Source organism: Acinonyx jubatus, chromosome C2 (genome assembly GCF_027475565.1).
Source record: "Acinonyx jubatus isolate Ajub_Pintada_27869175 chromosome C2, VMU_Ajub_asm_v1.0, whole genome shotgun sequence".
Taxonomy (NCBI): domain Eukaryota; kingdom Metazoa; phylum Chordata; class Mammalia; order Carnivora; family Felidae; genus Acinonyx; species Acinonyx jubatus.
The window spans coordinates 147,578,388-147,597,023 of record NC_069384.1 but is presented as its reverse complement, the minus strand read 5'-3'; the positions used below and the strand labels follow the sequence as shown (position 1 = coordinate 147,597,023).

The 18,636-nt window shown below is 41.1% G+C and overlaps 1 protein-coding gene across 10 annotated transcripts in view; it reads right to left on the bottom strand.

Moving 5' to 3' along the window:
• ULK4 (unc-51 like kinase 4) overlaps positions 1–18,636 on the bottom strand; it is a 571,462-nt gene that overhangs the window by 41,583 nt on the left and 511,243 nt on the right. The gene's annotated exons all lie outside the window — the stretch shown is intronic.

Below are 18,636 nucleotides of genomic sequence, written 5' to 3'. Positions count from 1 at the left end.
AGAGCTCCCAGCTCGGGAACCTACACTGATATTTCACTCTGTCTAAATCAAGATGAAATCACTGAACGTGTCATGGCAAGAAGTAACTCTAGGGAGGCTATTAACAATTTAGCGTTTGTAGTTCAGGCTGGAATGTTAATTCCACTTCCCAAAGAAAACGAGAGAAATGGTATTCATTAAAATTAAGATCTTGTGACTGCAAAAATGTGCTACCACATTTCTATTAGAGTACATTCAGAGTAACATGCAAATGTCTCTGCAAAGCCAGGGAGGTTAGTGGAGCCTCAGCATGATTGACTTCTCCCGAATTTACTTCTTCACACAGTAAAATACAGACAACTGACTTCTGATTATTCAACAAACGTAAGTGAGCCTGCATACATGTCTAGCAGTGTTCTCTGAGATAAGGGGTTTTCTAGGCCAGGCAATGTGATCTTTAAGAATGCAGCTGTAGGGGCGCCTGGGTGGCTCAGTCAGTTAAAGCATCCGACTTCAGCTCAGGTCATGATCTCACAGTTCGTGGGTTGGAGCCCCGCTTCAGGCTCTATGCTGACAGCTCAGCCTGGGGCCTGCTTCGGATTCTGTGTGTGTCTCTCTCTGCTCCCCCCCTCTAGTGTTCTGTCTCTCTCAAATTGTAAATCTGTCTTCTGCACTGTCATTCTCTTCTCACCTGCTTGAGTCTATAACTCAGGGTAGTCTTGGGTAGCACCCCCTGTGGATATGCCTGCGCTCTAAGGTAAGCTGCGCTGGGAAGGGCAGCCACCTGCAGAAGTGCCCAGGATTAAGTCTGGGAGACGCGTGGTACAGCAAACAGTCAGAGGCATTCAAAGATCCCCTGGGAAAGGACTGGAGAGCCTATAGTCAGGCCAAATGAGTGTTCCCGCTTATACAGGGATACTAAAAGAAGGGACACATTTGAAGGTCTGGAAAGTGGGGGGAGGGAAGGTACTCAGCATCGTGCACACAATGGTAAGCCATCTGCCAGGACCTGCCTTCTTCAAGAGAACAGACTTACTGGCTCAGTAGAATCAGAACCTTAACACAGATAAATGGAACTTGGGCTCTTGCTTTTTAATAGCAAGGTGCAGAGAGCAACCCTGAACCATCTAAGCAGAGAAAGATACTGGGGGCTCACAACTTTGAGGGGAGCTAAAAAATTGAGGCTGAACTTCCAGGGACAAAGCCCACACCAATCACTGCCTCTGCTACAAGGTACTCCAGCTTGCCACAGGGCCACTTCTGACTGGGAAGGCCATCAGAATGCAGTCATGACGGGCAGACGCCCTGCTTCTGCTCCCACGTGCCAGGAAGTCAATCGGCAAAGGGGGATCCCATCACTTCTGCAGAGAACAAACTCACCGTCCTTTGCTTATATCACTAGCTCCTGGGTCAACATATGCAATGAAGGGGTCTGACAGGAAGAGCTGAAATCACCTGCCTGTGGCTCAGCTGCAAGGGAGCCCAGAATAGCTAGTACGTAGTATTACCATTAGAGACCGTCTTTGTTTGCTGCCAAGAGCTAAAGGCAGAAAACATTCCCATTTTATGGAGAGAGGTGCACACACTGGGCCGTAGAAATGACAGCCAGGCCTGGAGGGGGAAGATTTACACTCTGGGAAAGGAAACTCAAACCCTTTCTAAAGGTGACTGCTTTGTTGTCTTTTAAATAGAGATATATCAATATTGTTTCTGATGGATAACAACGCATTGTGAGCCACTTCCATTTCCAACGATGTAAGGTTAAGGCCTGGATAGGCTAGAAATTCTCACACTATAAGAGCCTACATAAGCTGATAACAAATAACACACATTCCCTAAAATATATAGCTGAGCCTGTGAGGAAATCAGGAAAATCCCGAGCAGGAAAACACACGGAAGAAACTAAAACCTGGGGCTATGTTTGCTGATGCGGCTGCCTCAGAACATGCTCATTTTAGTACCCCAAACTTGAGTTTCCACTTCCTTTCTCATTTATCCAAGGTCTCACTTTCTGTTGTTATGTGCTGTGGAAACTCAATCTAAATACTAATGTCATTGTGAACAAGTACAAAAAAATTCTTGGCCTGTGGTCTACACTTTGACCAGCATTGCTTTTAGACTTTGTTAAATCAATTGTATCTGTTAACTTTTCAAAGATAATTGCTAAATAAAAGAGAAAGAACATATCCCTTTCAAGCCAGCAGAATATGAAAAAAGGTATATATTTATTTATATTACTATCAGTTTCTCAGAAGCCACAAAAAAACAGAAGAGGAATAACTCAGGAATACACAAAATGGTAGAAAACACTAACTCCACATAGGATCACAATAAACACAAATGGAAAAAAGGGACCAGTTAAAAGGCAGAGACTGTCAGATCAGATAAAAACAATAACAAAATCGAACTTGATGCCATTTACATGAAACTTACCTAAAGCATAAAAACAGAGAATGGCTAAGAATAAAAAGATGGAAAATGAAATAACGAGTATGACAATTTATGTTTCAACTTGGCTAGGCCATAGTACCCAGATATTTTACCAAACATTGTATCAGATGTTTCTGAGAAAGCATTTTTTGGATGACATGAACATTTAAATCAGTAGGCTTTGAGCAAAGCAGCTTACCCTCCATAATGCAGGTGGGCCTCATCCAATCAGTTGAAGGCCTCAATAGAAATAGGCTGACCCTCCCCCGCCAACTCCCCAGAAGGGAAATCTGTCAGAAGACTGCCTTTGGATTTGAACTGCAACTTTGCCCTGGATCCCTAGCCTGCCACCGACTTTGCAGGTCTTGGGCTCACCAAACCTTCAACAATTATGTGATCCAATTCCTTAAAATCATTCTTTCTCCATATGCATATATATGGAAATCTGGCATAACTCCCTCTTCATACACACATGTGCATGCATGTGTGCGCGCATGTGCGCGCGCGCACACACACACACACACACACACACACAGACACACTGTTGGTTCTGTTTCTCCAGAGAACCCTGACTAATACAACAAGCAAAAGTAAGGTAAAACAGATCTAACAGATCTTAAGGCAAAAAACACTATTTAGAAATGAAGATGAAGAAGGCCTGCATACAGTGATAAAAGATGAGTTCTCTAGAAGTTTGCCAGGAAACTAACAATTCTGATGTTGTATCCACATAAATACCACAACCCTAAAATATACAAGGTAGAAATTAACAAATTATTAGGAAATACTGAAATCTGTAATCGTAGTCAGAGATGTTAACACATCTCTCATTGATTAGTCTATCAAGCAGCCCAAAACATCAGGAAGATCACAGAGGTAGGAATGTAACACAGCTGGTAAGATTAACATAATGGCTATACATGGAATGCTGTACTTTAAAACTAAAGTACACATTTTTTTCCAAATGTGAAAAATTGCAAAAACTGATCACATATTATGATACAATAGTCTCAATGAATAGCTAAGAATTGGTATCATAATAGACGGTGTTTTCTGACCTTTGATGCAATTAAAATAGAAAAAAAATGTTTAAAAAACCTCATCAATTTTAAATATTGAAAACGTACTTCTAATGACACGAGAGTGAACAAATGGAGCACAGAATATATTTAAGGGAGCTTAGAACCTATTTAGAACTGAAAAGAATAAAAGAGCTACATATTGAAATTTCTACTTTTTAACTGAAGGGCCACTGCAAGGATAAAGTCTTGAGTTCTTTTATTAGAAAATAAAATAAATGTTATTTTTTTATTATTATTATTATTATTATTATTATTATTATTAATGGTTATTCATTTTTTAGAGAGAAAGGGGAGGGGCAGAGAAGGAGACACAGAATCCGAAGTAGGCTCCAGGCTCTGAGGTGTCAGCACAGAACCCGATGTGGGACTCAAACTCACAAACCCTAAGATCGTGTCCTAAGCCTAAGTCAGACGCTTAACCAACTGGGCCACCCAAGGTGCCCCAAATAAATTTTAAAGTTATAAAGGCGCGAGAATGATTATCATGCTAGTGAGGAGCGGTTACAGTTAGGAGGACAGCAGAATGTCCTAGGGGAGGGAAACACAAGCAAGGGCTGCCAAGGGACTGGCAATTCTGTGTCCTCAACTGCAGCACAGTCACCCAGCTATCTGCATTATAATTGCCCTTTAAATTACGCAAATCCGTTTACATACCCTCCTGTAGGAAAGATGTCTTACAATGAAAGAGAACAACTGGGAAATCAATGGAGTCAAAACAAAACAAAATCCAGCTCTATGCTCTTTATAAGAGACACTTTGAAAGCAAAAGATACAGAAAGGTTGAAAGGAAAAATATGGAAAAAGATCAACCAGGAAAGTCATACTCAAAGAAATCAGGCATAACTATATTAATCTAAAAAATAGACCTTAAGAGGCACCTGGGTGGCTCAGTCAGTTGAGCTTCCGACTGCAGTTCAGGTCATGGTCTCACAGTACGCGAGTTCGAGCCCCGCGTCAGGCTGTGTGCTAACAGACAGCTCAGAGCCTGGAGCTTGCTTCGGATTCTGTATCTCTCTCTCTCTTCCCCTCCCCTGCTCATACTCTGTGTCTCTCTGTCTCTCAAAAATAAATAAATCTTAAAAAAAAAAAAAACCAGACCTTAACGGCACCTGGTGGCTTAATCGGTTAAGCATCCAACTCTTGGTATCAGCTCAAGTCATGATCTCACAGTTCAGGATTGAGCTGCGTGTCAGACTCTGTGCTGAGAGTGTGGAGCCTGCTTGGGATTCTCTCAACCTCTCTCTCTGTTCCTCTCACCTTCAAAATAAACAAATAAAAATGTTAAAAATTATAAAAATAAGAAATAAAAAATAGACCTTAAGATAAAAACCATTATTAGGGATAGAGAAAATTACTACATAATATTAAAAGTTTCAGATCACTGGGGCATCTGGGAGGCTCAGTTGGTTAAGCATCTGACTTCAGCTCAGGTCACGATCTCACGGTCCATGAGTTAGAGCCCTGCATCCGGCTCTCTGCTGACAGCTCAGAGCCTGGAACCTGACTGGGATTCTGTGTCTCCCTCTCTCTCTGCTCCTCCTCCACTCACAGTCTGTCTGTCTCTCTCTCTCTCAAAAATAAACATCAAAAAAATTTTTAAAATAAATAAAAAATAAAAAGTGATAAAATATTAGGCCATAAAGCAAGTACTCAAAACATTTTAAGGACTAGAATCTATAGAGGTCATGTTTCCTGACCATAGCGCCATTCAACTAGAAGTCAATTGCAACAAAACAACCAATACGTTTGGCAATCTAAAACCACACTTCTGAATAACTCATGATCCAAAGAGGGGATGAAGAAATTGTTTTCAAAAGTTAGATATGAGTGATAATAAAAAACACTATGTATCAAAAACTTGTGGAATGGAGTGCAAATGGCCCTGTGTGTGTGTGTGGGGGGGGTATTTATAGCCCTAAATGCTTGTATTAGAAAAGAAGAAAGGCTAAAAAGTAATAAGCTAATCATGCAAGTTAATTAGAAAAAGCAGAATAAATCTAAAGGAAATAGAACTAATTATAGGAACAAAGGTAAAGCGAACAGGAACAAACACTCAAAAAAATCAACTAAGATGAACACAGAGGAAGGGAAAGAAAAATAAGATTAAAAACAGAAGCAAACCATAAGAGACACTTAAATACAGAGAACAAACTGAGGGTTGCTAGAGAGGTGGGGGGGGGGTGGAGGATGGGCTAAATAGGTGACAGGCACAAGGAGGACACTTGTTGGAATGAGCACTGGGTGTTATATGTAAGTGATGAATCACTGGGCTCTACTCCTGAAACCAATACCACACTGTCTGTTAACTAACCTGGATTTAAATAAATAAATTTAACACGAAAAAAATCAACCAAGCCAAGGGATGGTTCTTGAAGACCAAGAGTAGACAAACCTCTAGAAAGGTTGCTCAAGAAGAGGGCACCTAAAACACCATTAGGAACAAAAACAGGGGCATAAACACAGAGGAAACAAAGATAGAAAGCGATGGGGCGCTTAGCGGCTGTGTGTCCCACAGGCAGATTATTTAACCTTTACTATGCTTCATTATCACCATCTGTAAATTAGGGTTATCTAACGGGCCAATCTCATTTAATTGTTGGGAAAATTAAGCTGCTTAATGTAATATACCTAGATGAGTCCTTGGCAATAAACATTTAGTGCTCACTGAATGTTGGCTATTGCTCCTATTGTTGGTGCATTATTACTTGTTTTTCTCCTTAGCCAGTTGGACTATTTTATCAGTATTTTATCAGATCGCCTTTTGGTTTTGCTGATCGTCTCATTTATTGCACTGTTTTCTACTTCATTAATTTCTACTCTTATATCTAGCATTTCTTCCTTCTGCTTTCTTCGGGTTTAATCTGTTATTCTTTCACAAGCTTCTTTGAGTGGAACAATCAACCTATTTATTTTCAACCTTTCTTGCTTTTAAAATTTGTTTTTAATGTTAAAAATTGCCCTCTATCTAAAGTACTAACGAGCTGCCTAAGTTAAACTATGTAATTTTATTGCTTCAAGCCTATAGTGGTTTTAAAACATCCCCAGGGGGTTCTTTGACAATCCTCCAATCAAACGATGGAGTCTAATTTCCTGCTTCCCTCAGCCTAGTGACTTGAACTGGAGCAGAGACAAGTGATGCTGAGTGGCTTCTGAAGCTGGGTCATAAAAGGCACTATAGCTTCTGGAAGGCTCTCTAGAGATGGTCATCCTTAGAACAAGCCACCATGTTCTGGGAAGCCCAGGCTACATGAAGAAGCCATGTAAAGAGATACCATCAATTGCCAGACATAAGACTAAAGCCTCCAGATGATTCTAGCTCCCAGCCTTTGAGATGTGCCTGCTGATGCCCCACGGTGCAGAAGAGCTGAAACAGGTTGACTTTGACTTAGTCCAAGCCAAACTACAGATCTATCAGCAAATAAATTTTTTTTTTAGGCCATTAAGTTTCAGTGTGGTCTGTTTTATGGCAATAGATAACCAGAAAAGTTCTCAATATTTTCAGTTTTAACATCATCAAATTCTTCTAGAGCCATGAATTATTTAAGAGTATGTGTATGCCAGAGTTGTGGTGATGGTGATAGTGATGGGATGGTTTATTATTCATTTCTAATTTAATGTGACTACAGTTAGAGATGTGATCTGAGTGTATAATTTATCTTAAATGTGTTAAGCGCTGTGATAATCTATAAGGGTAATTGTTCCATGTGTCTTTGTAAAGAATATATCTTTGTTCAATGCAGGCTTTCCTATATATATGTATATGTGTGCCTATGTAAACACACACAAACGCCTAACAGACATTATATATGGGTCTCCTTCAGATGAGTGGTTTTCAAAGTTTTTATTCTCAGAACCCTTTACATTAATAAAAAATTGAAGACCCTGGAGATTTTTTTGTTTATGTGGGGAGTATTTATCAATATTTACTGCATTAGAAACCAAAACTGAGATATTTAAAAATTTATTAATTCATTTAAAAAAAATAATAAAACCATGCATATTAGCAAATGTTTTCCCTTAAAAAATATTTCTCCCTAAGCAAGAAACTTTAGGAGTAAGAGTGTAATTGTTTTACATTTTTGCAAATTCTTGAATGTCTGATTATTAAAAGATAGCTGGATTCTCATATTTGCTTCTGCAGTCAATCTACTGGGATATCTTGTTTTGGTTGAAATATACAAAGAAACTTCAGCCTTATGCAGATATGTAATTGGAAATGGAGAAATATAATAGTCTTTTTGTATGATCGTGAATATTCTTTTTTGATGCTACACCAAAATTCAACAAGTGGAAGTTTCTTAAGGATTAACTGAGACATAGAATGGAAAACCATATCACTAAACTTTCCATGCCCTTATTACATGGAAATCCATTGGTTTATCTTGCACTTGGAATAGGTCTTTTACATTACAGAAGTTTGTAATCTCATATGTTTTTGTCATCCCAAAAGTATTGGTCTACTGAGTTATAAAGATCTGCCCAAATGTTGACACATTTCGTTATCTAATATAAAAAATTATATTTGTTAACATCACCACTGATCTCGCCAGGGAAGTCTTTACATATTGGGACACTGTCAAACTCTCAGTGGTGGCTACGCATTCCTAAAATTCTAATATTTGCTTGAAAACTCAGGAGTATGGCAACAACTGCTGTCAGTTGTGTTTCTTAAAGTGGTAGACTTTATATCTTGAGAAAATGTTTGCCAAATGCTTGAATCCAGCCAGTAGTTGTTCTTTTCAGTAAAAATGGTTCTAGACTTCTGGAATGGCATCGTGAGGAGCTCCACAGACTCACGTCTCAGCAAAACAAGCATAACTGGTAGAAATTATTATTACTTTTAAGATTTTTTATTTTTGTTTGAGAGAGAGCATGGGCAGTGGGGAGGGGCTGAGAGACAGAATCTCAAGCAGGCTCCACGCACAGCATGGAGCCCAATGTGGGGTGCAATTCCACGACCCTGGGAACATTACCTGAGCTGAAATCAAGAGTTGGATGCGCAACCGACTGAGCCATCCAGGCACCCCAAAACTATTTTTTTAATGGTGTCTAAAATTGTCTTAAGGCCATACGGCAAATGGAGAAATTTTTACTCAAGAAAATCCACTAACATGCTCAATAAGAACCGTGAAAGTCTGTGGCACGTCAGCCACTATCCTCTCCATGCCCTCCTCTTTCCAATTCAGTACAGTGGAAACTCCACTCTAGGCTGGTGTAGCCAAGAATAATGGGCTCCCTTTCCTGCCAGTTCCCAGTTAAGGGCTCTGATACACCCCTAGGAGGGGCAAGACACCAACATTTCCCATTTTGCCCAACTATGTGGTGTAGAAACGAAATTCCATGCAAGTACGTCTGAGAAATTGGAGGCGTCCTTCCTTCACCCAGTTCCCATTCGGAGAGTAGATGTTCCCTGACAGGTGTGGCACACTGAGAACAGTGGCGCCCTGACGGCCCCTGCCCCAGTTTGCTCATAGGGCAGAGGTTCCATGCTGGAAGAGGTAAGGTGAGAAGGCCAGAGGCTGCCAATGCTATCCTACTCCACTCATAAAGCAGGGATGTCGCTCTGAGAGAAACAGCCCATGGTCCCCTCCCCAGCTCCAGGGTTGTGGCTCAGGGATATTGCCCAGGGCAGAGGCAAGCCATAAGAACAAAACACTCCAAACTTTCTCCAAAGGAACTGACTTTATTTGGAGCAGAGTAGGAGGAAGTTAAAGCTTAAGGATGCTCTTAAGGGCAAAGACAAAGAAGCTTTTGGTGGTAAGCAAATAAGGGAAGGCTAGCAGTCTCGTAGCTGCAAGCTATACTGTAGGCCAGCTTCTTTATCAGAGAGAACTGAAAAAAGAGCCCAAAAGAGAGCCCTCCTGGGGTCAGAAGAAACCTTGAAGACTGGCCTCAAAAAATTCTCCTGCAAGGGACGTAAATTTATTTGGATCAGACTGCAGAGCGATTTTTTACCTACAGCATTCCTAAAAACAAATACAGCAATCAGTAATTAATAGAAGCCCACGGCAGACAACTTAACAGAGAGTTCAGGGAAAGGGGCAGAGAGCCTGGTAAAACCACGATCATCCCAGGGTGACTGTGCACACCCTCAAGGATAAACTCCTGAGAAAGTGTCATGAAAGGCTCTATGCTGTGGGGAGGGTGGAAAGAAACAGACTCCACCTATAATAGTATTACCAGTCATGGAACAAATAAACAAAGAACAATAACGAGCTCTGGGAGGAGGGGAACCAGTAACCAGAACTGCTACAATATATGATCTAAATTGTCTAGTTTCTGAACCAGAAAAGACCCCAAATAGCCAAGCAACCTTGAAAAAGAAAACCAAAGTAGGAGGCACCACAATCCCGGACTTCAAGCTATATACTACAAAGCTGTAATCATCAAGACACTATGGTTCTGGCACAAAAACAGGCACATAGATCAATGGAACAGAATAGAGAACCCAGTTATGTGGAACCACATAACTAATCTTTGACAAAGCAGGAAAGAATATCCAATATCCAGCAAATGGTGCTGGGAAAACTGGACAGTGACATGCAGAAGAATGAACCTGGACCATTTTCTTACACCATACAGAAAAAATAAAGTCAAAATGGATGAAAGACCTAAACATAAGACAGGAAGCCCTCAAAATCCTCGAGGAGAAAGCAGGCAAAAACCTCTCTGACCTCGGCTGCAACAAGTTCTTACTCAATACGTCTCTAGAGGCAAGGGAAACAAAAACAAAAATGAACTATGGGGACCTCATCAAGATAAAAAAAATTCTACACAGAGAAGGAAACAATCAGCAAAACTAAAGCAACTGAAGGAATGGGAGAAGATATTTCCAAATGACATATCAGGGTTAGTATCCAAAATCTATAAAGAACTTCTCAAATCCAACACCTAGAAGACAAATAATCCTGTAAGGAAATAGGCAAAAGACAAATAGACATTTTTCCAAAGAAGACATCCAGATGGCCAACTGACACATGAAAAGATGCTCAACATCACTCATCAGCAGGGAAATACAGATTGAAACCACAATGAGATACCACCTCACACCTGTCAGAATGGCTTAAATTAACAACTCAGGCAACAACAGATGTTAGCGAGGATGCGGAGGAAGAGGATCTCTTTTGCATTGTTGGTGGGAATGCAAACTGGTGCAGCCACTCTGGAAAATGTATGGAAGTTCCTCAAAAAATTAAAAATAGAGCTACCCTACCACCCAGCAACTGCAATCCTAGGTATTTATCCAAGGGATACAGGTGTGCTGTTTCAAAGGGGCACATGCACCCTAATGTTTATAGCAGTGCTGTTGACAATAGCCAAAGTAGCAATGTCCACTGACAGATGAATGGATAAAGAAGATGTGGTATATATATACAATGGAGTATTAGTCAGCAATCAAAACGAATGAAATCTTGCCATTGCAACTACATGGATGGAACTAGAGAGTATTATGGGAAGCAAAATTAGTCAGAGAAAGACAAATATGACTTCACTCATATGTGGAATTTAAGATCCAAAACAGATGAGCCGAAGGGAATTTATTATTTTTAAATAATATAAAAACAGGGAGGGGGACAAAACAGAAGAGCCTCTTAAATATAGAGAACAAACTGAGGGTTGCCGGAGGGGTTGTGGGTGGGGGGATGGGCTAAATGGGTAAGGGGCATTAAGGAAGACACTTGTTGGGATGAGCACTGGGTGTTCTACGTTGGGGATGAATCACTGGAATCTACTCCTGAAATCATTATCGCACCAAATGCTAACTAATTACTGGATGTAAATTAAAAAATTAAAAAATTAAAAAAAAATAAAAATAAAATGCCTAGTTTCCAAAAAGAAGTTATGCATATGCTAAGAAACAGAAAATAGCACCCATACAAGAAAAAAAAAAAAAAAGCAAGCAACAACTGTGATAGGGCTCAGATGTTGGATTTAACAGATGTGAACTTCTAGGCAGTTTTCTTAATGGAAATCATGTTTGAAGAAGTACGATGACAATTTTCATCAGAGAGTACTGATAAAGAGAAAAATTTTTTAAAAATGAATTCTGATGTTGGAAAGTATAATAAATGAAATGGTAAGTTCACTCGAGACTCCCAATAGTAGATATGAAGAGTCAGAAAAACCCCCACCATATTTAAGATTCATCAGTAGAGATTATGCAATCCGAAGAACACAGAGAAAACAATGATGAAAAAAAATGAAGAGAGCCTTAGAGAAACGTGAGACACCATTAAGTGTATCAGCATGTGTATAATGGGAGTACCAGGAGGGGAAAGACAGGAGCAGAAAAATACATTCAAAGAAATAATAGCTGTGAAGTTTCCAAATTTGATGAAAACCAATCTACGCACCCAAGAAGCTCTCCCACTTAACACTGACAAAGTAGAATTCTTCTCTGAAATTGTTTCTCACCTCAGCTGGTGGTCATCAACTCGCCAACAACCGAGGCAAAATCTAGTGGTCCTATTTCCTGGTTCCCTCACACCCTACATCCAACACAAGAGCTAGTCCTTAAGGCACTACCTTGAAAGCACAACTCAAGTCCTATTATAGCAGTCCATCATCACCGTCATCTGTATCTGTATTTAGTACAGTAACCTCCTAATGAGTACCCTGCTTCAACTCTTGCTTACTCTAATCCTCTGTTCCCACAGCAGCCGTAATTCGGAATCATTTCATGTCCTGATTAAGACGCTCCAAGGGTTGCCTATTGCAATTAAAATACAAACCGTACCAAACTAACACCTATTCTAGTGTCCAGTCACCTCTCCTACATCTGTCCCCTCTCGCCCTATGTGTTTTGGCCTCACTGGCCTATCTATTCCTTGAACAAACCAAGTTCATTCACCATAAGTGCACCTGGTGGTCTATAGGTCCAGAATAATCTCCCCTACATGACCAGCTCCTACTCAGCATTCAGGCCTTGGCTATCAGAGAGGGCCTCCCCTGACCATGCCTTCCTTAGTTTCTCTTGACTGAAAAATGGGCCAGGGTGCCTGGGTGGCTCAGTCAGTTAAGTGTCCAACTGTTGGTTTCAGCTCAGGTCATGATCTCGTAGTTTGTGAAACGGAGCCCCCATCAGGCTCTGCTTGGGATTCTGTCTCTCCCTCTCTCTCCCCACCCCTCATCCGTTCACACTCTGTCTCTCAAAATAAATAAACATCTCTTTTTTTTTTTAATGGGCCAAGTATTGAAGAAACATCTGCCAAAGAAGATATCCAAATGGCCAATAAGCACATGAAAAGATGTATACTATCATTAGCCATCAGGAAAATACAAATCAAAGCCACACTGAGATACCACTTCACATCCACGAGGATGGCTTTACCCGAAAAGACAAATATTAGCAAGTGACGACAATGATAAGGATGTGGAGAAACCAGAATTCTCATACACCACCGATGAGGATATAAAATGGTGCAGCCATTTTGGAAGAGACTGCGGGAATTCCTCAAACGATTAAACACAGATTTACCGCGTGACCCGGCAATCCCATACCCAAGAGAAACAAAAACTTAAGCCTACATGAAAATTTGTATGTGAAGGTTCCTAGCAGTAGTATTTCTAATAGCAAAAGGTAGAGAAAACTCCAGTGACCACCAACGGACGAATGGATACACATAATGTGGTATACCCATACAACGGAATATTATTGGGCAGATAAAAGGGGTGAAATACTGACACGTACACAACACAGATGAACTTCGAAAGCACTCTACTAGGTGAAAAAAGTCAGAACGAGGTGCTGAAGGTAGGAACCTGATTCAGTCCACCGCGTACTGTCAGCATCTACAGTAGCATCTCGGACATAATTGGCACTCAAATCTTTGTTAAGTAAATGAGTTAATACGTTGGAATATCTTCTGTTCTTAGCCCACGTATTTCCCTATGCAGTTTTCTACATGAATATTGTATCAGTCATTCTCTGAAAACATTAATTCTCTCCTTAAACATTTTCATTTTTGAATGACTAAATATTTTCATGTAAAATCGACAGTTAACATCTCTTTTCTCAGCCATTCAAATTCATTTCTTCTGATTTTGAAACACTGCCAATTTACTTCTTAATAACTTTTTAGTCCCCGCATGGCCGATTATTTATAAAGGTAAAATATCCAACATAAGGATTTGTGAAGCTTCTATGACAGAAGAGAACACAGCCCAGCTCCAGCCTGTCAGCCCCCTTCCTGCACACATAGATTTACCAAAACACAACCATTTTTTTTCTCGGTCAAATATACATCCCATCAATTTTAATATAGGGGGGACCTTACCATAAATGGCTGATGCTGACCAGAACTGTAATTCTGATGGAGAAATTTACCGGAATACTCTACAGAGTTCTGATTTATTCCGCAACACTGCCTAAACCACAAACCAGGGCTCTGGCACCCTCCAGAATAACTTCCTGTGATTACAGACAGGAAAGATTTACTTTCAGGTCCCCAGGTTGGGAAAGTTGCTGCCAACCGCTTTTGATATCTGCCTACTGTTAACTCACAGGTGCTGCAGGGAATCTATCACCTGACCTCCTTCCTCCTGTGGATGCAGTTTTATTGACCCTTTAACTAATGGGTGTATCCGACGCTGTTGTCCCAGGGATTAAGGTAAAATATTAATGAGTTTAAAGGAAAAAAATTGTTCTCAACCCTTTATCTTACCTCTCGAGAAAACCCTAATGGGGCAAATACAGGTTAAAAAAAAAAAAACAAGACAGAAAAAAATCTCCTTGTTTTAGTTCTTCCATTTCATGACTGGTAAATTATAATCGGTGGAATTTTCTCTGGCATAGAGAATGGAGACGATACTTTTAGAATACAGGTCTCAAGTAGAATTTCACTTTGTAGAACGAGTTTGGTATTCTAATTTAAGAAGTCCACACAGGTTTGAACTGGGTTTGTTAGGTTAGTTGTTAAAGAATGGTTGCTTGTGTATTTTAATAAAAATGGGTATTTGGGTTTGGTTTTAAATCCGGTAAGCAGGCATAGTTTAAAACTTTAGTTTCTTAAATATAAACGTAATAGTACTTACAGGCAAACCAGAGAGCTGGAAGAAATGCTACAGACAAAGCTTTTGTTCTGGATCATAGCTAACACTATCCTAAAACAATTTATCCAGAGTCTTCTACGTAGTAAGGGTACTATGCAGAGCGTTGGTAGGAAGAGAAAAGTCCAGGGCTTGTAGCGTGCCCCGAGGGAAATCCTGATGTACAGGGTCAGCCAGTCACTCGAGACACCTGAGAGTGACAGCAGCAGACAATCAGCAGTGTCCTCTGTGAGGGGACAGCAATCTAGAACTGCAACTTGGACACCATGTGTCCAATCATGACTTAACAGAGAAAACGGGTGGCATTTGGAATGAAGTGGTCTTAATCAGTGATGTCACCGTAACTGGCAGAAGATGACAGATCCATTAAAAACATTTACTCCCAGCATGTTAATTTCGTCCTAAACAGAACAATGGAGGAGTCTGTACCACTGATCGTCTGATGGTGGAGTTTGAGGAATAAAGGATTATGTCTGAAAAGGTACCATTAGCTGTGACAGGTCTGTGAACATGAGTTAAGGTATTTCTTGCATCCTTTCTAGGATGGGGTTCTTATTTGACTTACGTGCAGGAGAAAAGGCAGTACAAGATGGCCCTGGAGACGACTTTAAATGGCTGTGCGGAGACTGGGGTAGCCTTGAGGAAGGCCCTGCAGGCTGTGTTTCTCTCTTTGGTCTGAGGGCATCTCCTCTGGGGAGGGGGTGCTGTGGGCTAGTGCGAGGAAGGGTTCATGACTGCAATTTATCCCGCCAACCAGACGGTCTCCATCATAAGAACTGCAGGCCACCTCATTTCCACAGAGCTCTCAATGGCTCGAAAGACCTAACAGCACTTTTTGTGCCACACGTGCATGGTTACCCTAACTCATCAGAATGAGCAAGGTGTTTAGCTGTTGTCAATTTTGGGAGAGGCCAGATCAAAAGGGAGAGTCTGCAGGTCTGGCTCTCTCAAAATCTAGGTTCTAGAAAATGAGAAGAAGTCTTTGCATGTATCGTTTTATTAGCCTAAATACATCCTGGTACATGGTCAAAATGAGTACATCTCCGATCTCCCATGGCAAATGCCATCTTATCACCATATTTATTTTTTAAATTATTTTTTTTCAGTTTCTTTATTTTTGAGAGAGAAAGAGAGCACGAGTGGGGCAGGGCAGAGAGAGAGGGAGACACAGAATCTGAAGTAGGCTCCACGCTCTGAGCTGTCCCCACAGAGCCCAATGTGGCGCTGGAACTCATGAACCATGAGATCATGACCTGAGCTGAAGTCAGACACTTAACTGACTAAGCCACCCAGGTGCCCCACCATATTTATTTTTTAAACATCTACCATTTATTGGTGTTTCCCATGTGCCTGATGCCCTTCAAACCTTTTATATGTATTACATCATAGAAGCCTCCCAAGAACTACATGAAATAGGCATTGCCACTTTGCCCAATTAATAGATCTGGAAACTGAAGATAGGTTAGATAACTCTCTCAAAATCACGGAATCGGGAACTGAAAGGGCAGGAGTCGTTGAATAATACATGTAGAGCCCAACCTTTCATGCACTGAATCCACAGTGGTTTCTCTGTCTAGACAGACACAAAAGTTTCTCATAACTTAATACAACTCAGAAGTGATATAAATATGCTATATTTTAAGTGTTTATGGGTTAAAACAAATATGAACTTGTATTTTCCTTAAATCACTGACCACACTGCACAGGACTAGAGAATCTGCTACTTGAATTGTGAGTTCCAGATGCTGCTTACTGGTTACGTGACACATTTGAGTGGTTTGAGCATTTGTCTCCCCAACTATAGAAGCACGGATTTCTTGAGGGGGATTCAGGGTAATGTACGTAAAGCATCCATCTCATTGCGGACACGGGACAAAAAGCAGCCATTATTATTATGAGATAATCTAGGGGAAAGTCCTGTGTAAACCAAGCTATATGAATCCAGAGGGTTTCACTAGTACTACCTTGGTAAGAATGATGAACGTGTTAATACAAGGCAGCCGGGAGAATCCCAGCACATTCTCCAAGAACAAGGAGAGTGGCTGGGTCCCCGGCAACCTCACACACATGGTATAAATTCCTCCAGTGTCTGTGGGACCAAGGGAACCATCCACTAACCTTGCCCACTCCCGCAAACCAGGCTGAGCGCTGAGCACAACTTCTGCCTGCCTCCGTCCTGGACAAGAATCCTTCTCAAGCGTGAATGTGCTCCTGAATCGATCCTGAGACGTCCGGCCTTTAAATAAGCCATGGAGGCTGCTTTGGAACAAGTTTTAAGCTCAGTAATTTAATGCAATTATAGCTTACTGCCATTTTTTTAAAGCCCGGAAACTGTCCATGGGTCTTAATTGCCAGACCTTTCTGGTTCTTACTTTTCTTCCTTTATAATACAGCAAACTGGGACCCTGGGAAGGTGCTTTCTCCCAAGATCTCACATTTCCATTACTACTTCAGGGGGCATCTTTAAAAGAAGAGGAGAGGTGTTAATGAGGGTGGTAATGGTCTCTAAAAAACCGTTTCTAGTCTCCAGTGCCCTTTAGAAAGTCAGCATTAGTGTGAAAAGAGCTAGGGGTACAAAAAATTCAACAACTCCTAGGGATAGAAGCTTTGCTACCTCCAGCCAGTGACACCCCTACTCCACAAAGGCTGGACTGGTGTTGCAGGGAAATTTTCCATTGCTGTCCCTTTGCTCAAAGTCCTGTATTTGGATTGTTGCGGCTGTTATTTCTTAAAGTAATGTACCTGCCCCAACTGGACCCACTGAAAGGTAGTATCCCCGAGTGCTAGCCATAGAGCACCTGCATGGGAACCATCTCAAACTGGATGAAAAGCAGATTCCAGAGTCCCACCCCAGACCTAATGAACTTACGGTAGTTGGCAGGGATCAAGAATCTGCATCTCTGCAAAGCTCCTGGGGGATTCGCATAAACACCAAAGTTTGAGAACAACCAGAAAAAGAAATGATGGATGCCTACTTCCGGCCAAACGATCCTAAATGCTCAGCAGGTACTGCTTACTAGACTACGTCACAAACACATGAAATCTGTACTCAGGATCTGTGCTTGACTCAACATTAAAGGAACCGAAATAAACGTGTGCCAGAGATTTATTGGGTGACATTTCGAAAATGAAGGTGAAAAGAACACACTGTAGGAGGTTATCTTTATGACCAGGGATTAGAGGAAGCCTTCTCGAGCCAAGCTCTCAAGGTACAAACCAAAGACAAACAGCTGATATTTTTCTGGTCAGCGAAGGACAGGACAGGCAAAGTCAACAAACATGCCAGGCGTGGAGATACTATTTGGCATCTTTAGACCCACATATAAATACCTAGACTATCGACAAATCAGCCAGGAATACCAACAGGAGAATGGGCAAAGGATATGAACAGAAAATTCACAGAAGCACTTGTGTGCAGAGAAAGGCAAAATGCATTTACAGTGAAACATGACCTTGCACCCACCAGAGTGGGTATGAATGCCTGGAAAACAGAAAGGCAGATTACACTGAACGTTGACAAGGATACACAGGAGCCAAGGACCCTCCAGAGCCATTGTGGGGATTAACCCCGCACAGCCACTCTGTCAAACAATCTGCAAGGACTTATTGAAATAAAGTTATGCCCATGTATGGTCTATATTCCAGATGCAAAGAACTACACGTACATAAAGTAACATGAACGGGGCTTTCAAGTACAGTGTTAGGTTAAAAAAGAAATGTTAAAAAAAAAGAGAGAACATGATCACATTCACAAGAACAGTATCACTTGTGTAAAGTAAACACACACACATACAAACACAAAAGAGCTCTCTGTGCATGAGTGGAGCGTGGAGAGGGAGAAGACAAACAACGACAAATAGCTTAGCTTATAGTTGAATTACAACAGCAAAAAACAGCGGGCACGGTGCATCTATCTAGAGAAAGAAACTTTAACTTGAGCTACAAGACAAACAACGAACATGTTCCTTAAGTAGGATTTACAGGATCGACTAAAAACTGTAGTGGTCTCACACTGCTGTATTACAGGAGATTAAGTCTTCCCCGGCAAGCCAGGAGCTCACCTCCGAGAAGCCCGCGCCCAGGCACGTGACTCTGC